The sequence below is a fragment of the Lissotriton helveticus genome (assembly GCF_964261635.1).
Source record: "Lissotriton helveticus chromosome 1_1 unlocalized genomic scaffold, aLisHel1.1 SUPER_1_unloc_55, whole genome shotgun sequence".
Classification (NCBI taxonomy): Eukaryota; Metazoa; Chordata; class Amphibia; order Caudata; family Salamandridae; genus Lissotriton; species Lissotriton helveticus.
The window spans coordinates 498,094-518,886 of NW_027611698.1; the positions used below are offsets into that span (position 1 = coordinate 498,094).

Genomic DNA, 20,793 nt, shown 5'->3' on the forward strand with positions numbered 1-20,793 from the left:
GGTCTTGACCACGTGACAAAAACCAGTTGAGGCATCCGCTGTGTAACTATTGCTATAAGTACCCGCTCGTTGGATAAATGGCAAATGCCTTGCTGTTTCACAACACAATATGTGTACAGAGGGCTTATTTTTGGAAGTGTTTTCACCTCTTCAGGCTAAGTACACCCTCTTTGTCGACGAAAGGAACTTATTTATAAGGCAAACACTTCAAGCGATGTCATTACCTGTAGGTAATTAGGCACTTAGCAACAGCATTGCAAAACCGACGTTCCATCACACAACGCTATTATACTGTCATTCACCGGTGGAATATGAAGCCCAGAGTGCTCAAACGTAGATAATATTGTTTTACCACACACCCTTAAATACTGTTGCCTGGTGCGGGATGAATAGCAGCGTGCAGTCTGCTCTGCAAGCAGCGCGCTGACGCACTTAGTTACACCCACGCCAGTGCACGCACTTGTGTTAGAAGAACAGGAGCACCGAACACTCTATGTGAGGAGGAAGACTCAACAACTCAAGTCATGTGAGTAGTCAGTCAGTCAGTCAGTCAGTCAGTCAAAGTCCACTTTATTCGATTAATTAAAATCATAAAAGTATTCTACACCATATATCACACATTCAAAATATCTTAAAATCAATTAATACAGTATTAAACATTAAGTGGAATTAAAAAACAAGTTAAAAGGGCATTATTTCCATAAACTTCATTACAATTTGCGCTCACCAGTACAGTAGACATGAATTTAGGTATCTGTCCTCAATTGTAATTCCAATCTTAACCTTGATCTCTTACATCTGACAGATGCGGCCAAAAAACTAGCAGTGCAATACATAATTAAAGGGGAATTCATCATCTGTAAGTATAACAATGCAAGCTTGTACTGCATGAAACCCATCTCCTTCAGGATTGGTTTTAAATATCGAGTGCGAGGTTCACAATAGAAAGAACAGAAGAACAAAAAATGCGCATTATCCTGGGTTGAAAAACCATCACATTTACATGGGGACGACTCCTCAAGCTTACACCAATGGACCTGCTGGTAAGCTGGGGTCTATACTTCAGGTCAACGTTTTTCATGCCTTGTGTAGTCATGGAGCAATCAGGTGGCACTTCATCAGGACCAAATATGGAAAAACGAGTAAATGTGACCTAATCTTCTCCACCGCGTGAGGAGCTCTGTAACTCAATGCCCTGCATCGTGCATAGGTGATAAGGTGCCTATTAACATCTTGCTACCACAGGTGAGCGCTGTCTAACAGAGTGCACTAGATACGGTAACCCTCCTAAAATTCAGGACATATTGACTTGTCCAATAGCAAGGACGCCGCATCAGAGGGCGACTGGTTTGAAAAGCACATGCTTCCTAGGGTGTTCAGTTAGAGATAATGTCTGTGGGACTGAACCTCCAGAACAGTATACTGTGAGTTGATTTATATGAAGAATGTGTATACTGGACTGTCATTTTCCTCAGCATCTCTTGTGCTATGTAAAATAAAACACAACACATCTATCATACATTTAATGCAAAAATAGCAAAAGGCCAAGCAAACTAACAAGTGACAATTGTCTTTGCAATGGACGAGAGCATCCACCCTAAAGCAAGTTGGAGTATATAATGCTAATGCTACACAATGTATTTTTATGCACTTTTCTCCTAATACAAGTCAATGAAACATGAACACGTGATAGAAGCAGTTACTGAAACAACACTAATGAGGAGGAGGCAGGATCTTCTCTCGATAGGAATGTGAGGAGTCCAGGAGGTGCAGATAAAAGACAGAACAGGAACCAAGTTTCTGATCCCATGTAGGCTGCACAGCCACGTGAATGAATGAATCCAATCAATTAATGCTTTCTTCTTTTTACTTCGCTTAATCCTTTTTTGCTCAATTTCTTTTTAACCATTTTTCATTTGCTTCAATCCATTTTATTCATTCTACTTCCAAGCTGAAACGTTCCCAAAAACAAAGGAGAGGTGGTTGCCATATGTCACGTTTTTTTTATTGTTATTAAAAAGCCCAATGCATTTCGGGAGATTTCCCTTCGTCAGGGGCATCTAAAAAGCAAGCAAATTCATGTGCATTACCATCAACGTACTTTACACACATGTCTTTAAAATATATACATTCTTAATATGTTTTGTACACAAACAAAAAATGTCCATGAAACGTACTGCAAACAGAATAGCACTCCACATTTTGATAGTTATCAAGTTGCACTCAGCGTTGAACTTATACCCCTCCGTAGCTAGCCCTCTTGCCAAACAACAATCATACTTTGCAATATGCTGCCCCATACATGTGGCGCTACCTTGCGTCATCTCACCACCCCAAGCTGTTACCTGTTCCTAGGCGTTATTCTTATGCCCTCAATAGCCATTGCCTATCTTTAACAAAACCGTGCTTCATAATACACTGCCCTGTATCTGTGAGGCTCAATTTCATCATCGCAACAACCCTCACTTCTACCTGCCCTTAAGTCCACTTCAATCATATTAGGCTTACCGTGACATATGCTGAAACGATTGTCACACCATCCTACTTGGCAAACTGCCCACTCTTGCTGAATTGACCGTGTAAACTTCTTGACATTTTAGTCCGATGTTCTGCACTGCTACAACCCGCATCTTGTTAGCAATTATATCGGTCTTAATTGTTACGTACTACGTGATTTTATGTCATCCTTCCCACTCTGAAATCAGGTGTTTCCTATCGAACCAGGTCACAGTCAAATTGCTCTTGTTGTTTGTGAAGAACATCATTTGTTATCCATTGCATTTACAGCAATGCAGATTAACTTACACATCCATTTGTTTACACCTGGGAGTCGTAGCTGCATACTTGCAAAATGGACAACACCTATCTCTCTTCAGAGTACCAGTGATTAAAGCCTTCATGGAAGGATTAAATAGGGTTATATCGCCAAGTATTCCCCCTGCTCCAGAGTGGAATTTAAACATAGCCCTTACAAGGCTAATGGGCCCGCATTTTGAACCAATGCACAAATGTCCGTTACAATTCCTATCATGGAAAGTTGCTTTCCTCAGAACGATAAATTCACTAAGGAGAGTTGATGAACTTCAGGCATTACCTATACAAGAGCCTTTCTTTCAACTTCACAAAAATTGAGTGGTTCTACGTACCAATCCTAAATTTCTCCTTAAAGTAGTTTCTGCTTAGGGGTAATTCGTGTGCGATATCAAATTAAAATAACATAACATTAGCATTTTCATTATTAATTTAACCATCGTAATTCTTGTATAGAATTTATGTGCTACAATTATAATAATGCAAAAGACACACAATTGATGGACGGAATGTAGAACAAATCAAAACATTCACCCTCAGTCAAGAGATCTGGGTAAATCCATCATTATTTTGCTCACCATGCCACCCCAGTTCAGACATGGCCATATGCAAATCAGTCTTGACCCTGTGCCTCATGGGAACAGTCCAACCCGAACTGCAATGATAATAGAAGCAGATAAAAGTAATTAGCAAAATAAGCACATTGAACAGAATAAATTGTTCCACCATCTTTCTAAAACAATGTACATATGCAAGCGTATAAAAACTGTATATAGCGTTTTCCTACTATGCTTTCCCGTGTGTGTGTGTCTGTGTGTGTCTGTTGGTCTTTGTGTTTCTGTCTCCCAATCCCTGTAGGGAAAGTATGTAGCTCCCCGTTGTAGAAGAGTCGGTCAAGAAGGAGCACACTGCATTGAATAATTTCTTGGTATGTACTTTTTATTAGTATTACAGGAAATCACAATGATTGATTGTCTCTGTTATATTGTTCTTTCCCACAGGGTCTTCCACATCAGTCCCTTAGGTGAGCCTCGGCCGCCGTCGTCCCTCGGACAGAAGGAAAAGACCCAGGTAAGTGTTTTTGCTTTATGGTTTAGCCAAGGGAGGATGTGAGGGATAAATAATAGCCATGCATAAATGTCAAGGGAGGGTGTAGAGGTTGGAGCAACCAAAACAAAAAGAGTAGCCGATGATTTCTGCTCTTGTCTTTATTTCCATCTCACTTATTTCCTTTTCCTTTGGTCCCTTTCACCCCTCAGCCTCCCCTCCCGTCCCTCTCTGACTCAGCCCCTTTCCAAAAGCCCCGAAGACGCCCACGCACCTGGAAGAGCCATGTCCTTCCGGGGCCGTGGCGTGGTGACTCCGCGACCTTCAGTGAGGTCTGGTCTTCTGCTTCGGCTTTCCCTCCTCCGCCAGGTTCGGGTGTTCTGCTCGCCGACAAGCTGTGACCTCCCCTGGGCTCTGGTTGTCTCTCTCGTAAGGCTGTTAGTCCTTCTCTGTCTTTCCGGTCTTCCCCGCTGGTTTTTCCGCCTCGCGTTCCCATGCCACGTGTAGCTGGACTAACTACTGAGCAACCTGACGCGCTCTCCGCCCCGCCTTCTTCAAGTGTGTATCCTCTGATGTCCGTCCTCAGCTCCGGCTTAAAGGGGCCGCCTGCCGATTCCCCTCTCTCCACTTCTTGATAACAGCAAATCGGACAACTGGTAAAAGGGGACTGTGAATATAGGAGGGGAGAAATATATGAAGGGATGGCATGGCACTCCTTATCCTCTATCCCATTGTCTACCACAGGGGCTACCTGACACACCCCACACACACCCAACATAGCTTATCCTAAAACACACCTCCCAAAAACAAGATACCAAACAAAAGGAAAATCTTAGGAGCTTCAGGTGATGTCCCTAGTGTCTGATTACTGGTGTTTGTTTAGGTTTACAGGAGTCCAGAGGTTACATAGCAAACCTTGTCTATGCATGCCATGTACTTTTCATTCATTATTGTAGTATTTATGTAATCCACTCATCGCGTTCCAGAAGGGAGATGTATTTGGCTACAGTTGTTTGTATAGCTCTAGACTAGATCTGGTCTGTGTCTCCTGCTCCACAGCTTGTACCCGCAAAAGTGCATCTATGTCTCCTTCCCTTGGGAGCAAATCCACCTGTATTCCAGTTTAAGCATATTTATTCTCATAGAATCACTTTCAAAATCACTGTTCCCCAAGTAAAAATTCTAATTCAGTCTGCCCCAATTCATTTTGGGGGTTCTCCTTCATCAGGGTATGCACGTGAGGAATCTATGTTGTATGTTGTGTGCGGAAAATATTGACATAAGAATTAACTTGCAATGCAATCTAATCCTACAGATACATAAATTAATAGTTTACTACATGTCGTGGTAGAGCCTAACCGCAAGTCTGCGTTTGTGTTATACCAGGGTCTTCACCTTTTCGATAGTGAGAGCTACTTCTGATCGAGGAGAATCATCCTGATCTACTGCCTTTATCACGTGGCTTAGCTAAGGGTAGATGAATGCCAAGCAACTTAATTGCTGCCCTAGAGCGCCCAGTCCTGCTGCACTGAGCACATAGCATTTGTAGCACTGGGTTAGGAAAGGTTTACCTGTAGGGCCCCTAAGACTTTGTAGCACTGTTAGGTTTACCTGCGGGACCCCAAGCATTTATGGTACTGGTAGTAACGGTGTATCTGTGGGGTCCCCAGGGACCTGTTATGTTCATTTTATTCTTATTAACGAATCTCCTCTGAAAGGTGAGTGTTTCACTGAGGGTTGTGGCCTCTTTGTCCTGCAATACATGGGATGTTATTGTTCTCTCTAAGTGAGTGTGAAGACAGAAGACTTCTATTATCTGGTGAGTTGCCCTCCTGTTCATTGGCTCCTGTCCACATCCTGGCCCTGCTTTAAAAATTCAAGATTAATATCCAGTAGTGGCAGTCACAGTGTAAGGACTGTGAGCAAGACCTGCTGTAGAGGTTTCGCTGTCCTAGGAAAAATGTCTTAATGTAGGAAAGGGCCTGTTTTGGACATGGTTAGCCTTCACTTTTTAACCGGAAAATGATATAGTATTTACTGGAAGTGGACAGGGTCCCTGCCAACCAGGTCCCCTGAGCCCGATCTCCTTCCCTTAAGTGTACCTGTCGTTTCCACGGTTGGCACCCCATTAGCTCACATATAAGTGCCTAGTAAAAGATTACCTCTGGTACCAAAGGCCTTGTTTAAGAGGGTCTCTAAAGGCTGCAGCACAAATTATGCCACCCTAAGGGACCCCTCACCACGCACATACACACATGCAAACATACATACATACATACATACATACATACATACATACATACTGCCACTGCAGCTGTGTGTCTTGGTGCAGACAAAACTGAAGAGTCGACGTGCCACACATCCCTGTATGCGATGCCCATAGATATAGGTAAGACACCCCTCTAGCAGGCCTTATAGTGCATGCTGCTTTAGGGATATCTACTGCAATGTCCTTGTCGATTCCTGAATATTGCAAGTGACCAGGCAAGCTCTATAGTAAGCACATTGGCTGGACACTTGTCATTACGAGTTCCCCAGCCTCATGAAGGTTTCTCTGAAATATGGGATATTTGATACCAAACATCTGAGCATATTAAAACTGCATTGATTGCAGTGTCCGATTTATTAAAAATTGCACACAGGGTGCCCCTTAGAGGGTATACAACCATTACAACGCAACTTTTACAACGCAATGCCATTACAACTAAACCATTACAATGCAAGTACCTTTACAACGCAGATGGTTTTACAACGCAATGCCATTACAACGCAAATATAGGTAAGTATAGGTAAGTATATAATATAGTGTACATTTATTTAAAGAAATAATTAAATTTTCATAATAATTAAATAAAATATTAATTTAATATTAATTATTAAAAAAGTAATTAGTACATTTTACCCTTACACTATCCAGCACTTACCCTACTATTACACCCCCCTGGAGTTAGAATAGTAAATGTTACCCCTACACTATCCAGCACTTACCCTACTATTACACCCCCCTGGAGTTAGAATAGTACATTTTACCCCTACACTATCCAGCACTTACCCTACTATTACACCCCCCTGGAGTTAGAATAGTAAATTATACCCCTACACTATCCAGCACTTACCCTACTATTACACCCCCCTGGAGTTAGAATAGTAAATTTTACCCCTACACTATCCAGCACTTACCCTACTATTAGACCCCCCCGAAGTTAGAATAGTAAATTATTCCCCTACACTATCCAGCACTTACCCTACTATTACACCCCCCTGGAGTTAGAATAGTAAATTTTGCCCCTACACTATCCAGCACTTCCCCTACTATTACACCCCCCTGGAGTTAGAATAGTAAATTTTACCCCTACACTATCCAGCACTTACCCTACTATTACTCCCCCCAGGAGTTAGAATAGTAAATTAAAATTTGAATAATTAAAAAAAATTAAAGTACACTATATTATATACTTACCTTTTTTTGCGTTGTAATGGCATTGCGTTGTAAATGTAAATGTAAAGGTAGTATACTTGTAAAGCGCACAGCTGCCCCAGCAACGGGGCGTCCCGGCGCTGTATAACTCTGGGGAACTCGTCCTGGCTTTCCCTGTGGGATGGTCCCTTGCTGGGAGTCCCCAAGGTGGAGCCAGGCCTCCCCGGAATTGGTGGGGCCGTTGTGGAGATTAGGCAAGCTAATGCCCAGAGTTGCCGAGTGGAACCCCTGATTAGAGTAAGCACCGAAGCGAGAATTATCGAGTCCGCTGACCAAGGTCCACGACCCTCTGCGTTGTAAAGGCATGCGTTGTAAAGGCATGCGTTGTAAAGGTACTTGCGTTGTTATAGTTTCGTTGTAAAGGTATGCGTTGTAAAAGTATGCGTGGTAACGTCATACATCCCCCTTAGAGGGGTCCCCTAAGATCTACCAATCCTTAGTGTGGTCACCGACTGGCCTGAGCCAGCCTGCTACCACCAGACAGTGTTCTGTCCTCATGGAGAGAGTGCCTGTGCATTTTGAGGTTGATAACAATGCCTTTCCTGGGTGGAGATATTCACACCTCTCCCTGGTCAGGCAGAGCCATCTGTGGCAGGGATTTTCAAAGGCCTTGCCACCCTGGTAATGCAACCCCAGCCTCTTCTGTTAGAGGGAGCAAGCGATCATCCTGGCCTCACCCCCTTTTAGGCGCAAGGACAGGTGGGAAACCTTAGATAGAGCAGGAGGTGCGCCACCGCACCCTCTGTCAACTCCACCCCTCAGGTGCTGAAGATGGGAAGATGATGGGACTTATCCAATCAGGGCTAGGACTGTGTCCCCTTCCCACAGGAGGTGGGCATGATAGAGGGTATAGACACCCCAGGAAAGGGGCCCATTAGACTCTACCTGTCACTCCCTTGTAACACCCTTAAATCAAGATTTTAGGTGGCATCCCCAGACCCTGAATTTCAGTTCTTGACGACCTAAGATGAGCCGGGCACTGCAGCCTTCTCTGCTGGTGAGGATCTGTAGAGAACTATTGTCTTGGTCCCAGTCCTACTGGCCTGTCTGCATCCCTGGATGATCCAGAACCAAAAGTCAAGTCGTCTTGCAGCCCAGCGACCTCCAGAACCTTGGGAGGACTACCTGCCTTCGATAAAGGGCAATCTAGTTTTATGTAGTGGGATTTGGCCAGGGAGTGTCAGGACAAGCCAAGCTATGTTACTCACTCTATATTTGCAGACTTTGTGTTTTTGGTCTAATCACTCTCACTAATGTGCACCGTATTTTCGGTGTCAACACTATCGATTGAGCACTAGTTGAATAAAAAGAGATTTACAAAGTACCTGTGTCTTGGCAAGATAAGCAGTGTGCTGGTCATTTATTCAATCGAGTCTGTTGTTGAGCTCTGAGTTCAAGCTGCCCTTTAATAGAATTGGCAGTATCAGTATATTTAGTTAAATTAGACAAAAATTACTTCTAATTGCCAACTCCCTGACACCCTGAATGGCCTCAACCCAATCGCCATCGCCAAGCTTGCCTAGATCCCTCTCCCACACAGCTCTCCGCGTCCCCAAGGCATCCAGAGAATTGTAGATCAACTTCCTATAGATGGTTGAGATTGCTTTTTCGGTCAGGGGATTAGTTAGCAGCTGGTCCTCCAGTAGGGATGCATCAGGCAACTGCCCCCCTTCCCGAATGTGACTTTGCAGAGCGTGGCCACCTGCAAATGTCAGAACAGTTGGCCTGGTCGCCCCCACACCCCCGCCTGCTCCTCCTTAGCTGCTGCCTGAGCCTCGCACTGCACGTCGCCCCAGCCGCCGCAGGGCCGCCGCAGAGCCGCCCCAGCGCCGCCCAAGCCACCGCAGGGCCGCCGCCGAGCCCTCAGGCTTTTCCCGCCGGTTTCCCACGAGACCCCGCCCCCCCCGCCTGCTGATTGGTTCCCGCGTTCCCCGCCTCCCCGCAGACCCTCCCTCCCGGCTCCCCTCTTATGACGCCCCCAGAGCGACCGCGCAGCGGACGCGCGCAGCGGGAGCACCGATTGAGCGCCGAAGGTGCGCCAAAGGTAAGCCCGTCTACGCCCGTCCGCTCCTGGACCGCGCCCAGTTCCAGGACCCCTGGCCCCCGCAGACCCCAGCCCACCCGCCGGACGTACGACGCTGCCACCCTCAACGCACTCAACACCGGCCGAACCCCTGGATGCTACCGAGCCACCCCGAGATGCACCCACGGACCCTTCACCTGCCAGCCCTGCAAGTTCACCTGCATCCGGACCTGCACTGCATCAGCGCCCACCCAGCCGAACACCAGCAGCAACCACCTCAAGTGCATCCTGCTCAACACCCGCTCCGTCCACAGACACGCCGTCCAACTCTGGAACCTCCTCGACACCACAGCTCCTGACGTCGCCTTCCTCACGGAAACCTGGATGAACGCCTCCTCAGCGCCCGACATCGCCATCGCCATCCCAGAGGGCTACAAGATCTTCCGGAGAGACCGCGACAAACAGACTGGAGGAGGTATCGCCATCATCCACAGGAACAGCATCCGCATCTCGACCAACACCGACGACACCCTGACAACCGCCGAACACCTGCACTTCCAGATCCACACCGACCCCAAGACCACCCTCAGGGGCACCCTGATCTACCGACCCCCGGGACCACGCACTCAATTCAGCGAAGACATCGCCGACTTCATCAGCCCGCACGCCCTCCCCTCCGCCGACTACATCCTCCTCGGGGACATCAACTTCCACCTGGAGAACAACAACGACCACAACACCACCACCCTGCTTGACAACCTCGCCACCCTCGGACTCAAGCAGCTGGTGACCACCCCCACCCACCTCGCCGGACACACACTCGACGCCGTCTTCTCGTCCAGCAAAGACATCACCTTCAGCCACGCCACTGGACTCCACTGGACGGACTACAGCTGCATCCACTTCACCTTCAGAAGAACCACGGTCCACCACCACCAGCAACAGGCTGCACGAAGAAGCTGGAACAAGATCACAGCCGACCAACTCGCCGCATCCCTGAGCCAGCACCCTCCCGCCAGCTCAGCGAACCCCAGCCAAGCCGCCGACAACCTCACGAAATGGATCTGCACCTGCGCGGACCAACTCGCCCCTCTGAGGACCCCGCCCAGCAGACTCGGAAGCAAGAAGGCCCCGTGGTTCACCGACGAACTCAAGAGCTCCAAGAAGAACTGCCGTGCCCTAGAGAAAGCCTGGAGAAGAGACCCAACACCGGACAACATGGCCACCCTCAAGCTCGCCACCCGAAAGCACCATCAATTGATCCACGCCACCAAGAAAACAGCATTCAAGGACCGGCTGGACAACAACGCACACAACAGCAAGGAACTCTTCAACATCGTGAGAGAGCTCTCCAACCCCAACGCCGGAATCAACGACATCACCCCGTCGCAAGACCTCTGCAACTCCCTCGCCTCCTACTTCCACAACAAGATCGCTGACATGCACAACAGCTTCAGCACACAAACAACGCTCCCCACGACCGCACCAACGCCCCCCACCACCACCCTCAACGCCTGGACACCGATCAACCTCGAAGACACCATCCGCACGATGAACTCCATCCACTCCGGATCTCCAACCGACCCCTGCCCTCACCACGTCTTCAACAAGGCCGACGCTGTCATCGCACCCCACCTGCGGGACATCATCAACACCTCCTTCGACACGCCACCTTCCTTGAGAGCTGGAAGCACGCCGAACTCAGCGCTCTACTAAAGAAACCAACGGCGGACCCCACCGAACTCAAGAACTACCGCCCCATCTCGCTCCTCCCGTTTCCAGCCAAAGTCATCGAGAAGACCGTCAACAAGCAACTGGCAGCCTTCCTCGAGACGACTGGATCCCTCGACCCATCTCAGTCAGGCTTCCGGGCCAACCACAGCACCGAGACCGCCCTCATCGCTGCCACCGACGACATCCGAAACCTGCTGGACAACGGAGAAACAGCGGCCCTCATCCTACTGGACCTCTCCGCGGCATTCGACACTGTCTGCCACCGCACCCTAGTGCAGCGCCTCAGCAACGTCGGAATCGATCACCTCCTTCCTCGCCGGAAGGACACAGAGAGTTCGCCTGCCCCCATTCAGATCAGAAGCCACGGAAGTCATCTGCGGCGTTCCCCAAGGCTCCTCGCTCAGCCCCACCCTCTTCAACGTCTACATGAGCCCCCTTGCAGCCATCGCATGCCAACACAACCTGAACATCATCTCCTACGCCGATGACACCCAGCTGATCCTCTCCCTGACCAACGACCCCGCCACCGCCAGAGCCAACCTACACGAAGGGATGAAAGACGTGGCCGAGTGGATGACGACCAGCCGCCTGAAACTGAACACAGACAAGACGGAAGTCCTCATCCTGGGCTCCTCACCCTCCGCCTGGGACGACTCCTGGTGGCCCCCCGCCCTGGGCAACACACCCAAACCGACAGACCACGCACGCAACCTGGGCTTCATCCTGGACTCCTCCCTCTCCATGACCAGACAAGTCAACGCCACCTCCTCGTCCTGTTTCAACATCCTGCGCATGCTACGTAAGATCTTCCGTTGGATCCCCACCGAGACCAGGAAGACGGTCACCCAGGCCCTCGTCACCAGCCGACTGGACTACGGCAACGCCCTCCACGCCGGAACCACCGCCAAGCTCCAGAAAAGACTCCAGCGGATCCAGAACGCCTCGGCGAGACTCATCCTCGACGTCCCAGACGAAGCCACATCTCCAGACACCTGAGAGACCTGCACTGGCTCCCGATCAACAAAAGAATCACCTTCCGGCTCCTCACCCACGCACACAAAGCCCTACACAACCAAGGCCCGACCTACCTCAACAGCCGCCTCAACTTCTACGCTCCCAAACGCCATCTCCGCTCGACCAATCATGCCCTCGCAGCAGTCCCCCGCATCCGCAGAGCGACAACAGGAGGAAGGTCCTTCTCCCACCTGGCCGCCAAGACTTGGAACTCCCTCCCGACCGACCTACGCCTGACCCAAGACCACCTCTCCTTCAGGAAGAAGCTCAAGACCTGGCTGTTCGAGCAGGAGCGGACCCCCCCCCCATAGCGCCTTGAGACCCTCCGGGTGAGTAGTGCGCGGTATAAATGCCTATGATTGATATGATTGATTGAACCGTTTTTAGTCACCTAATTCATACTTTTGTTGTAGGATCGTGAAGGACACAAGTGCCTGTCGCCTCACACATCGCCCGGCCGCTCTAAGCTAATCAATCCCCATTTTTGAAGCCCTGCAATCCTCCCGCTGCACTTACGAGATCACCATCATACAGTGGAGTAATTTCAGTCAGCTTACCTTCTCAGCCTAAACACTTGGTAGCCTCTTTCCACACCTTTACCAATGTTTAGGTATGAGTAGTTAGGGTGCACTCATACTTTTTTCGATACAGCACCGGGGTGGGGTAACCTCTCTTGCCCATGGCCAATCTATCTACCCGGTAAGAAGGATCCTCACAGTCCGCAACAACCCAGTTGTTGACTGCCACCAGCTGCGTGACCCAGTAATACTTGTGAATGCTCCGGACCGCCAGTCCACCTTAATAAACTCCCCTCTGCAACTTACTCAGTGTGACGTGCCACCATCCCACAACAGGAGGCGAAGTTCTCAGACTATCTTTTGAAAAAAAATGTCTGGTGGGATCTTAAAGGACATTTTTTGCACAATGTACAGGAGACCCTGGAGGTTCATCACTTTAAATAGGGCCACCCAGCCCAGTAAGGAGAGCGGGAGCGCCCGCAAGTGTGGGGCATCCCAGCGAAGATCTAATTACGGGAGTATGTTCCTGCCTGTGCTCTCTTGTAATGAACACAACCAAATATTTAAAGCTATGTAGTGCCACCCTAACTGTGCACCTAGAGTGCAGCCGCAGGGTCCCTGCCACCAGCAGGAATATTAAGGACTTCTTCCAGTTAATATTATATCCTGAATAATCTCCAAGTATGTGAAAAATGTGTAGGATTCATTCACTCGAGAAGGCTGGCTACGTGTCATATAACAAAACGTCCTGAGTAGACGGAGATTCTCACATCCCACTCCTGATCAACTGGAATACCCCATATGAGAGGTCCTGGTGAACCCAAACATGTGTGAAGATCATAGGAGACAAGGAACATCCCTGTCGGACGGCAAAGACTCGGTAGACTGTATTATTGACACGCATGCACGCTACAGGGGCCACATACAAGAGCTTAACAGCAGCGCCATTGTTTCAGCAAAGGAATCCCCTATTGCATATGGTACTCCATTAAGGTGTCGGAGATTTAAGCGCGTTCCCTGGTGTGGCATAAAGCTCGATTGATCAGGATGAACCACTGTTGCAATACTGTCCGCAGGCAGATCGCCAGGGCGTTCTCAAGGACCTTAGTCTCAATATTAAGCGGGGAGATAGGCCTATAAGACCCACACTGAGTTGCTGGTTCGTCCTTTTTAGGGCTCGGGCCTACCGTCCCACTGGCCTAAGAGTCCTTTTCTCAGGGCTTCCGAAAACGTACCTAACGAATTCCAGGCTGCTCGTGGTTTTTTGTGTTTTTTTATGCTACGTGCATTGCTATTGGCCTTTGTGTGTGTGTGCTTTAGAAACACAACACGCAATAGGCCATAGGCGGTCGAGTAGCTCCGCCTATGGCCTATTGGTGTCTGTTACGTGCATCAGAAGGCCATATATCTTCAATTATCTCAGCCTTCACGGCGGAGATAATTCAAGACATATGGTGGCAGTGGCGCGCGCGCATGCACCACTCGCCGGCGGTTTACGATTATGTTTCTTTCTCTTTTTTTTTGCGGCTTCTGTTTTTTGTTGCGAGTTGCTCTCGTATCGGGCATACTAATATCTGTTATGAGATCAAGTAGGCAGGGGTGCTGAGAGATAGACTCGTATATTATATTTAAATTATATTTAAAACTTTTAATTGAGAGACTGGATACATTTCATGCCCATGATTTATGTCAGCAAATTGGGCCGCTTAGCTGTCTATGAACTGAATAACAAGAGCACTTGGAGCCGGCGCTTGCTTTCCAGCTGGAGTTGGCAAACTGCAAAAATTCCAAATATGTATTTAGAGCACGGAGCTCTCCCTGTCAGCCTCTTCTCTGTGTCTACGCTGGGCTTAGGCAGGGTCAGTCTGCTCCCAGGGCATGGTTCTTGCGACACAGAGGGGCGCTGGGCTGGGGCAGGGTCAGTCAGCTTCTAGGACATGGTTCTTGCAGACACAGAGGGGCGCTGAGCTGGGGCAGGGTCAGAAAGTGTTGAGGGCAGAGAGTGTTGAGTGCAGAGAGTGTTGAGGGCAGAGTCTTGAGGGCAGAGTCTTGAGGGCAGAGTGTTGAGGGCAGCGTGTTGAGGGCAGCATGTTGAGGGCAGCGTGTTGAGGGCGCTCAGAGTGTGTGTGAGGGCAGAGTATTTAGGGCAGAGTGTTGAGGGCAGAGTGTTGAGGGCAGAGTGTTGAGGGCGTGCAGAGGGCAGCGTGTTGAGGGCGTGCAGAGTGCAGCGTGTTGAGGGCATGCAGAGGGCAGCATGTTGAGGGCGTGCAGAGGGCAGCGTGTTGAGGGCATGCAGAGGGCAGAGTGTTGAGGGCGTGCAGAGGGCAGAGTGTTGGGGGCGTGCAGAGGGCAGAGTGTTGAGGGCAGAGTGTTGAGGGCAGAGTGTTGAGGGCAGAGTGTTGAGGGCAGAGTGTTGAGGGCAGCGTATTGAGGGCATCATGTTGAGGGCTGCATGTTGAGGGCAGCGTGTTGAGGGCAGCATGTTAAGGGCGTGCAGAGTGTGTGTGAGTGCAGCGTGTTGAGGGCAGCGTGTTGAGGGCGTGCAGAGTGTGTGTGAGGGCAGACTGTTGAGGGCGTGCAGAGGGCAGCGTGTTGAGGGCATGCAGAGGGCAGCATGTTGAGGGCGCGCAGAGGGCAGCGTGCAGAGGGCAGAGTGTTGAGGGCGTGCAGAGGGCAGGGTGTTGAGGGCATGCAGAGGGCAGAGTATTGAGGGCAGCATGTTGACGGCAGCGTGTTGAGGGCAGCGTGTTGAGGGCAGCGTGTTAAGGGTGTGCAGAGTGTGTGTGAGTGCAGAGTGTTGAGGGCAGCGTGTTGAGGGCAGCTTGTTGAGGGCAGCGTGTTGAGGGCAGCGTGTTGAGGGCAGCGTGTTGAGGGCAGCATGTTGAGGGCGTGAAGAGTGTGTGTGAGTGCAGAGTGTTGAGGGCGTGCAGAGGGCAGAGTGTTAAGGGCTTGCAGAGGGGAGCGTGTTGAGGACAGCGTGTTGAGGGCAGCATGTTGAGGGCAGCATGTTGAGGGCAGCGTGTTGAGGGCAGCGTGTTGAGGGCAGCGTGTTGAGGGCAGAGTGGGAGTGAGTGCGGCAGAGTGTGAGTGAGTACAGCATGCCACCATTTTTTTTTTAAGTTTCAAAAACCTTTATTTCACATCACATAGAATACACAGCTGTGAATCCACAACCCGGAGGCCGGCAGCGCTACATAGCAACATATCAGTAGCACGATATTAATCCATACCTGCGTGAAACATATCCAATCATTTTAGAAAACACTTTCTTTATGTCCTTGGAAACCAAATCAACAGTACCCTAACTCAACTTCCTGCCATGGCCCCAAACTGTATAATAACGATGTACGACGTCTCACAGTGCCCAACCCATGGAACTCGTTTTTTGTCAGTCATGAGGATCGGGAGGTCCCAACCTCCACTTGTATGGACACTGTGACGTTGCCCATCGCTTGTCGCAAAAACTTTCTTGAACGCAATTAAACTCCCATGACACCCCACCCATCCCCCTCCCCTATTCACAACTTCCTCTTACCCTTCCCCCCCCCCCTGCCTAGATTAGAACCCTTCCCAATGTGGTCAGTGTGCTCTACAGTTTGATTCTCTAGAAACAAGCAAAAACAGTGATATCGGGTCTGTGCAATCAGCTCCTCAAATCGGGTCACCAGGTTACATGCATACACTCCATAACACATGGCTAAAAGACATTGCCATTTACAATGCCATTAGCTCTAACTCAAATAAATCCGAGACCTATTGCATTTTTACTGCTTGTTGGGATGACCGCCACCTCAGACCTTCTTTGGTGCTCTGGGAGACACCCTTATTTACAGGCAGTCTGAAACCTACTCTGGAGGTATTCCCTGATTTTATCCATCATGCTTTTATATAATTCTAATGGGAGCTCATCAGGCCCCGTCGCTTGCCCTGTTTTCAAGGTTCCTATTGTCTTATTGATTTAGTCTACTGTCAGGTCTTGGTCTAGTGCGTCTCGATCCTCATTCGTTAGCATTGACAGGGTCAGGTCTTTCAGGAAGTCTCTCCCAGTATTTCTGTCCCCTTGTTGTCAGTGTCCTCAAGGATCCAGTTCCGTCCTTTGTCTTGTCTCTCTAACCATGCAAGCAACTCATTGGCTTTATCACCGACATCATATAGACAATGCTGGGTAGTCAGCGTATGAGTGCCAGCTATTTTCCATTACTGCTCTTAATGTGTGCTGCTTCAGTTGATGGTGTAATGGGAGAGAAACTGATTCCCCACTTCCCAACCGAACCTCCAGGAAAGCACATTCCTTGTCCTGAGCTTCGCACTTCAATTTACGTTCCTTCGACATTCTCCCAATCAAGGCTTGTGTCTGGCCTCGAATCACTGCCTTAAATTCACCCTATAGCATGCAAGCTGATTCAACAGGCCGCCCGTTCTCCTTAAAATAGAATTCTGCTCTATCTCTCATACAAGCTTTGAACGTCTTGTCTTTTAAATATCACGGATCAACCCTTGGGGGTAGGATGAAGTCCATAACCGGACCATCCAGTTGCACCTCCACCAGCGAATGGTCTGAGATTCCCCCTGCTATGTGCGTAACAGATCTAAAATCAACTTTATGGGTGAAAGGATGGTGCAGGCATGCCAGACTACCATGTGCTGTAGACAGGTGTGTCCGGTTCTGATACCCTCTTCCCCTCTAGGGGAATTTAGGAGTATCATGAATATAGTATAGGTGCAGTTCTGTCACTCCAGTCACCCCAATGCGTATATGCTCTGTCGTAAGTGCCTTATCCTTCCACAGGATGAGTCAGTCTTGTATGGGTCTCTTTCCTGTTTCCCGGCACTTGAATGGCACACCCGAACACTCGAGAGAGCAGTGACCCACCAGCAGGCTTTTGTGGAGAGCTTTTGTCCTGGATGTAAGGCTGCATACAGTAGGGCACCCACTCTGTCTTTTCTTTGCCTTTGCCTGAAAATCAGCAGTCCCAAGGTAGCAGTCACACCTGGCCTGTCGGTAAGTGCAAGCCCTCTGGAGGCCTGACTGTCAGCAATTGAGCCCACACTGTGGCCGGCTGGACCACAGGCGTAAGCTCAGACCGGGTGTTTGACACTGGCGTAGTTGTAGTCCCTCATGGGCCTCTGACACAGAGTAGTCAGAAATTCAGCAGCTAAAGGCCCAACACATGCTCTCCAGGAAGCCAGTAGATTTAGACCCTGTTGTGTTAGGAATTTGGCAAATGCAACCTTGAATGGGCCTGTTGGCAGCACACAATCGTCCAACTGGGCCTCAACAATCACTTTGTCGTAGAGTTTTATTTTTTGGCTTGAACTGTTGGGAGAGTCTTGGCGAGGCGGGGGTTGGGGGGGAAGTCCCTCAGACTAGCTGGTCCTGCTGGATGGCTTTCCGGCCTGCCTTACAGATAACGAGGATATGTCGAACCTTGCCTCTTCCAGGACAGCCTTGTCCTCCCTTCCCTTTCTTACCAGACAGCCAGGCTTCTAGGCAGACTGACTTCTAGGCTCTTCAGGACAGGTACACAGCTTCTCCATTAAGTAATTCAGCCTGCAGGTGATGTCCCTTCAACTTAGATAAACTGTCAGGCTGACACCATCCCTGGTGTCACAGCAGGCACCTGAATACTTTGTAGAGCATTTTATTCCTTGGTAACAGAGGACTTTGAACTAGGGTATAAAAAGGGATAGATGGTCCCACTTGTATACACAACTGGCAGGCAGGAGATGCGGTTTACTCTGTCGCACTCTCACATTGCATTTATGCTACGCACACCAACACCCTAAACATGCACTTGATGTTATCGCAAAATCTGGGCACAGGTATAGAAATGGAACATTACATGGGTGTGTCAGTAGGAAGCCACTACACTGACCATGATGCAAAGATCTCATCAGGCTATTGATCCTTACAACAGGGTGCATTGCCACCACCGCTCTATCTGGTAAACCCATGCCAGTCCTCTAGCTTAAATAAGGGCACACTTGGTGTGACCCTCAAGGTCACAGGACCGGTCCAAGACCTCTCATAGTCCCTTGTTAGAAGTTGCACAATACTGGGGTGGCAGAAAAATTCAGTCTAATTTTCCTGTCTGGAAAAAAATGGTGTCCTGTTTTTCTGCACCCGGTACATCCAGGTGCCGAAAAACCTAACAAAGGATAATCAGATGGAATAAAATGAACACATGAAAGTACGCCTTAATTTCATTGCCCTTGATTCATACTCTGGACTATAGTTGAGGGATATGTCTAGGCATAGTCCTCGCAATACACAATAGATTTGCGTGCGGCAGAGGCCAAACTCAAAAGTCAGGATACCAGATACAAGTAGGTGGTAACTCAGGGCAGGGGAAAATGCCTGTTGTCCGTGGAGGAGTCATTCCCTTCCCAGAAATATGCATTACAAATTAATTAATAGTGTATATGTTTTTAATATCTGTTTGGTGCCAGTCCATATGACTTTCATATCTGCCTTTGGGATTCTATGTTGCAACTCCATAGGGTACATGTATCCTTTGTGAGCTTAATAAAATGTTGACAATTCTATAAATCCTCACTCCTACATCCAAGTACTCTCAGGCTACCATTCTACACTCTGCTCTGTCTGAAAAACAGCTCAACATTTTCAAAATTCTGCAACTCTGCATTGATATGGCTTGTAAATTATATTTTTGGAAATTTTCATGTATTAACTATTTAATTTTAATACTATAGGTGATTGAAAGTACTGACGAAGAAAGCAAGATTTAGCACCAGGCAACTGAAGTCAGTGCCATAAGAAGGATTATTTTGAAAAACTGAAGGTCATCCTGCCTTCTACGTTTAAACAATTTCCAAAATCTAGGTGTGGCGAGGAAGTGGGAGCTGAGTAAAGTACTATACTGTAAGTGATATCTCTAATTTAGTATTTCATTAACCCAGAACAAAGCCATATCTGTGCACAGAATAACGTTCATCTAAAACATCATGTAATTCCAGAGAGGAAGCACACACTGCATAAAAGAAAGTTATAACAAAAGGTTTCTTCTGAAGACCATCAAAGAAAAGACGCTGAAAGAAGACTCCGAAGCTGACACGTTAACAACCGAAATATTGGAAAATCACCTTTGTTCAACACCGTTTTTAACCAGTTACGCAAGTTTGAGACTATCTGCCTCTGGGTAGAAAACCACGACCCACTCTGCTCACTCTTGCGAAAACCTTAAAAAGTCACCACTTTATTGTGTTCATAACAATCTAAGATTGTTTCCTTTTTATTGTGTACTGTTCTGTAATTCTATGTAAATCGCCTCAACATTATCTGCTGTGCGTGAGTGATATGTAAAACTGTTAAATATAAAAATGGATTAAATGAGCACAGTTGCGCTATAGCTAATGTAAATAAATCTTCGTCTTCAGAACTACAAATCTTAACCTTACACCAAACATAGAAAGGGTAAAAGGAACTGATGTTCTGAGACTCGTGATCCACAATAGTACTGTGCACGTTCTAACGCCCTCAGTTACTGCCATTACATCAGTGCAAAAAGGTACTTATCAGCTTAATTATTAAATATCAGACTAACACCTTATCACTGCATTATTAAGAACCTATACAAATAAATTTGAGAAAGTCTTCAGTCACAAAATAAGTTGATGCCGGAGAGGCCATAACCTAAAGACTATTATCTGCTAGAAACATTTCAACAGGTGTTACAGAGCTGCTTCCAGACATAGTTTGCTCAATTGAAGTGTTAAGAAGAATACACACAATTTCTTTTAGAGATAAATGCTGAACATTATCTAAACAAGCCTGACTCTAAAATCGGGTTCCCTCTTACCGTGGCATATAAGCAAGAGAAAACTAAATGTAGAGATATTAACTCTAGGAATACACCTTATAAAAACACTGGCTGTGAGAACAAATTCAGTGTTCAAAACCGCCTCAATCAAAGCAAAATAACCTAATTTGGGGGGAAAAGTTACATGTGCCAAAATAGACACAGCCATAAATCTTATCTCACAGAATTTGACATAATGCACACTGGGGGAATCCACTCTCAGTGCAAAGTATGCCAAAAAAGTTTCAAGCGTAAATCTTATCTCACTGAGCATATGAGAATCCACACTGGGGAAAACCACTCTCCGTGCAAAGTATGCCAAAAACATTTCAGGCGTAAATCTTATCT

At 47.9% G+C, this 20,793-nt stretch overlaps 1 long non-coding RNA gene across 1 annotated transcript in view; it reads left to right on the forward strand.

The window, feature by feature from the left end:
- Window positions 1-19,980, forward strand: part of LOC144806241 (uncharacterized) — an 81,367-nt gene extending 61,387 nt beyond the window's left edge. The window contains exons 4-6 of the long non-coding RNA XR_013605738.1: window positions 3,813-3,882; window positions 19,340-19,508; window positions 19,604-19,980. This is a non-coding gene — a long non-coding RNA (uncharacterized LOC144806241). The remainder of the gene's footprint in view (window positions 1-3,812; window positions 3,883-19,339; window positions 19,509-19,603) is intronic.
- The last annotated feature ends 813 nt before the right edge of the window (window positions 19,981-20,793 follow it).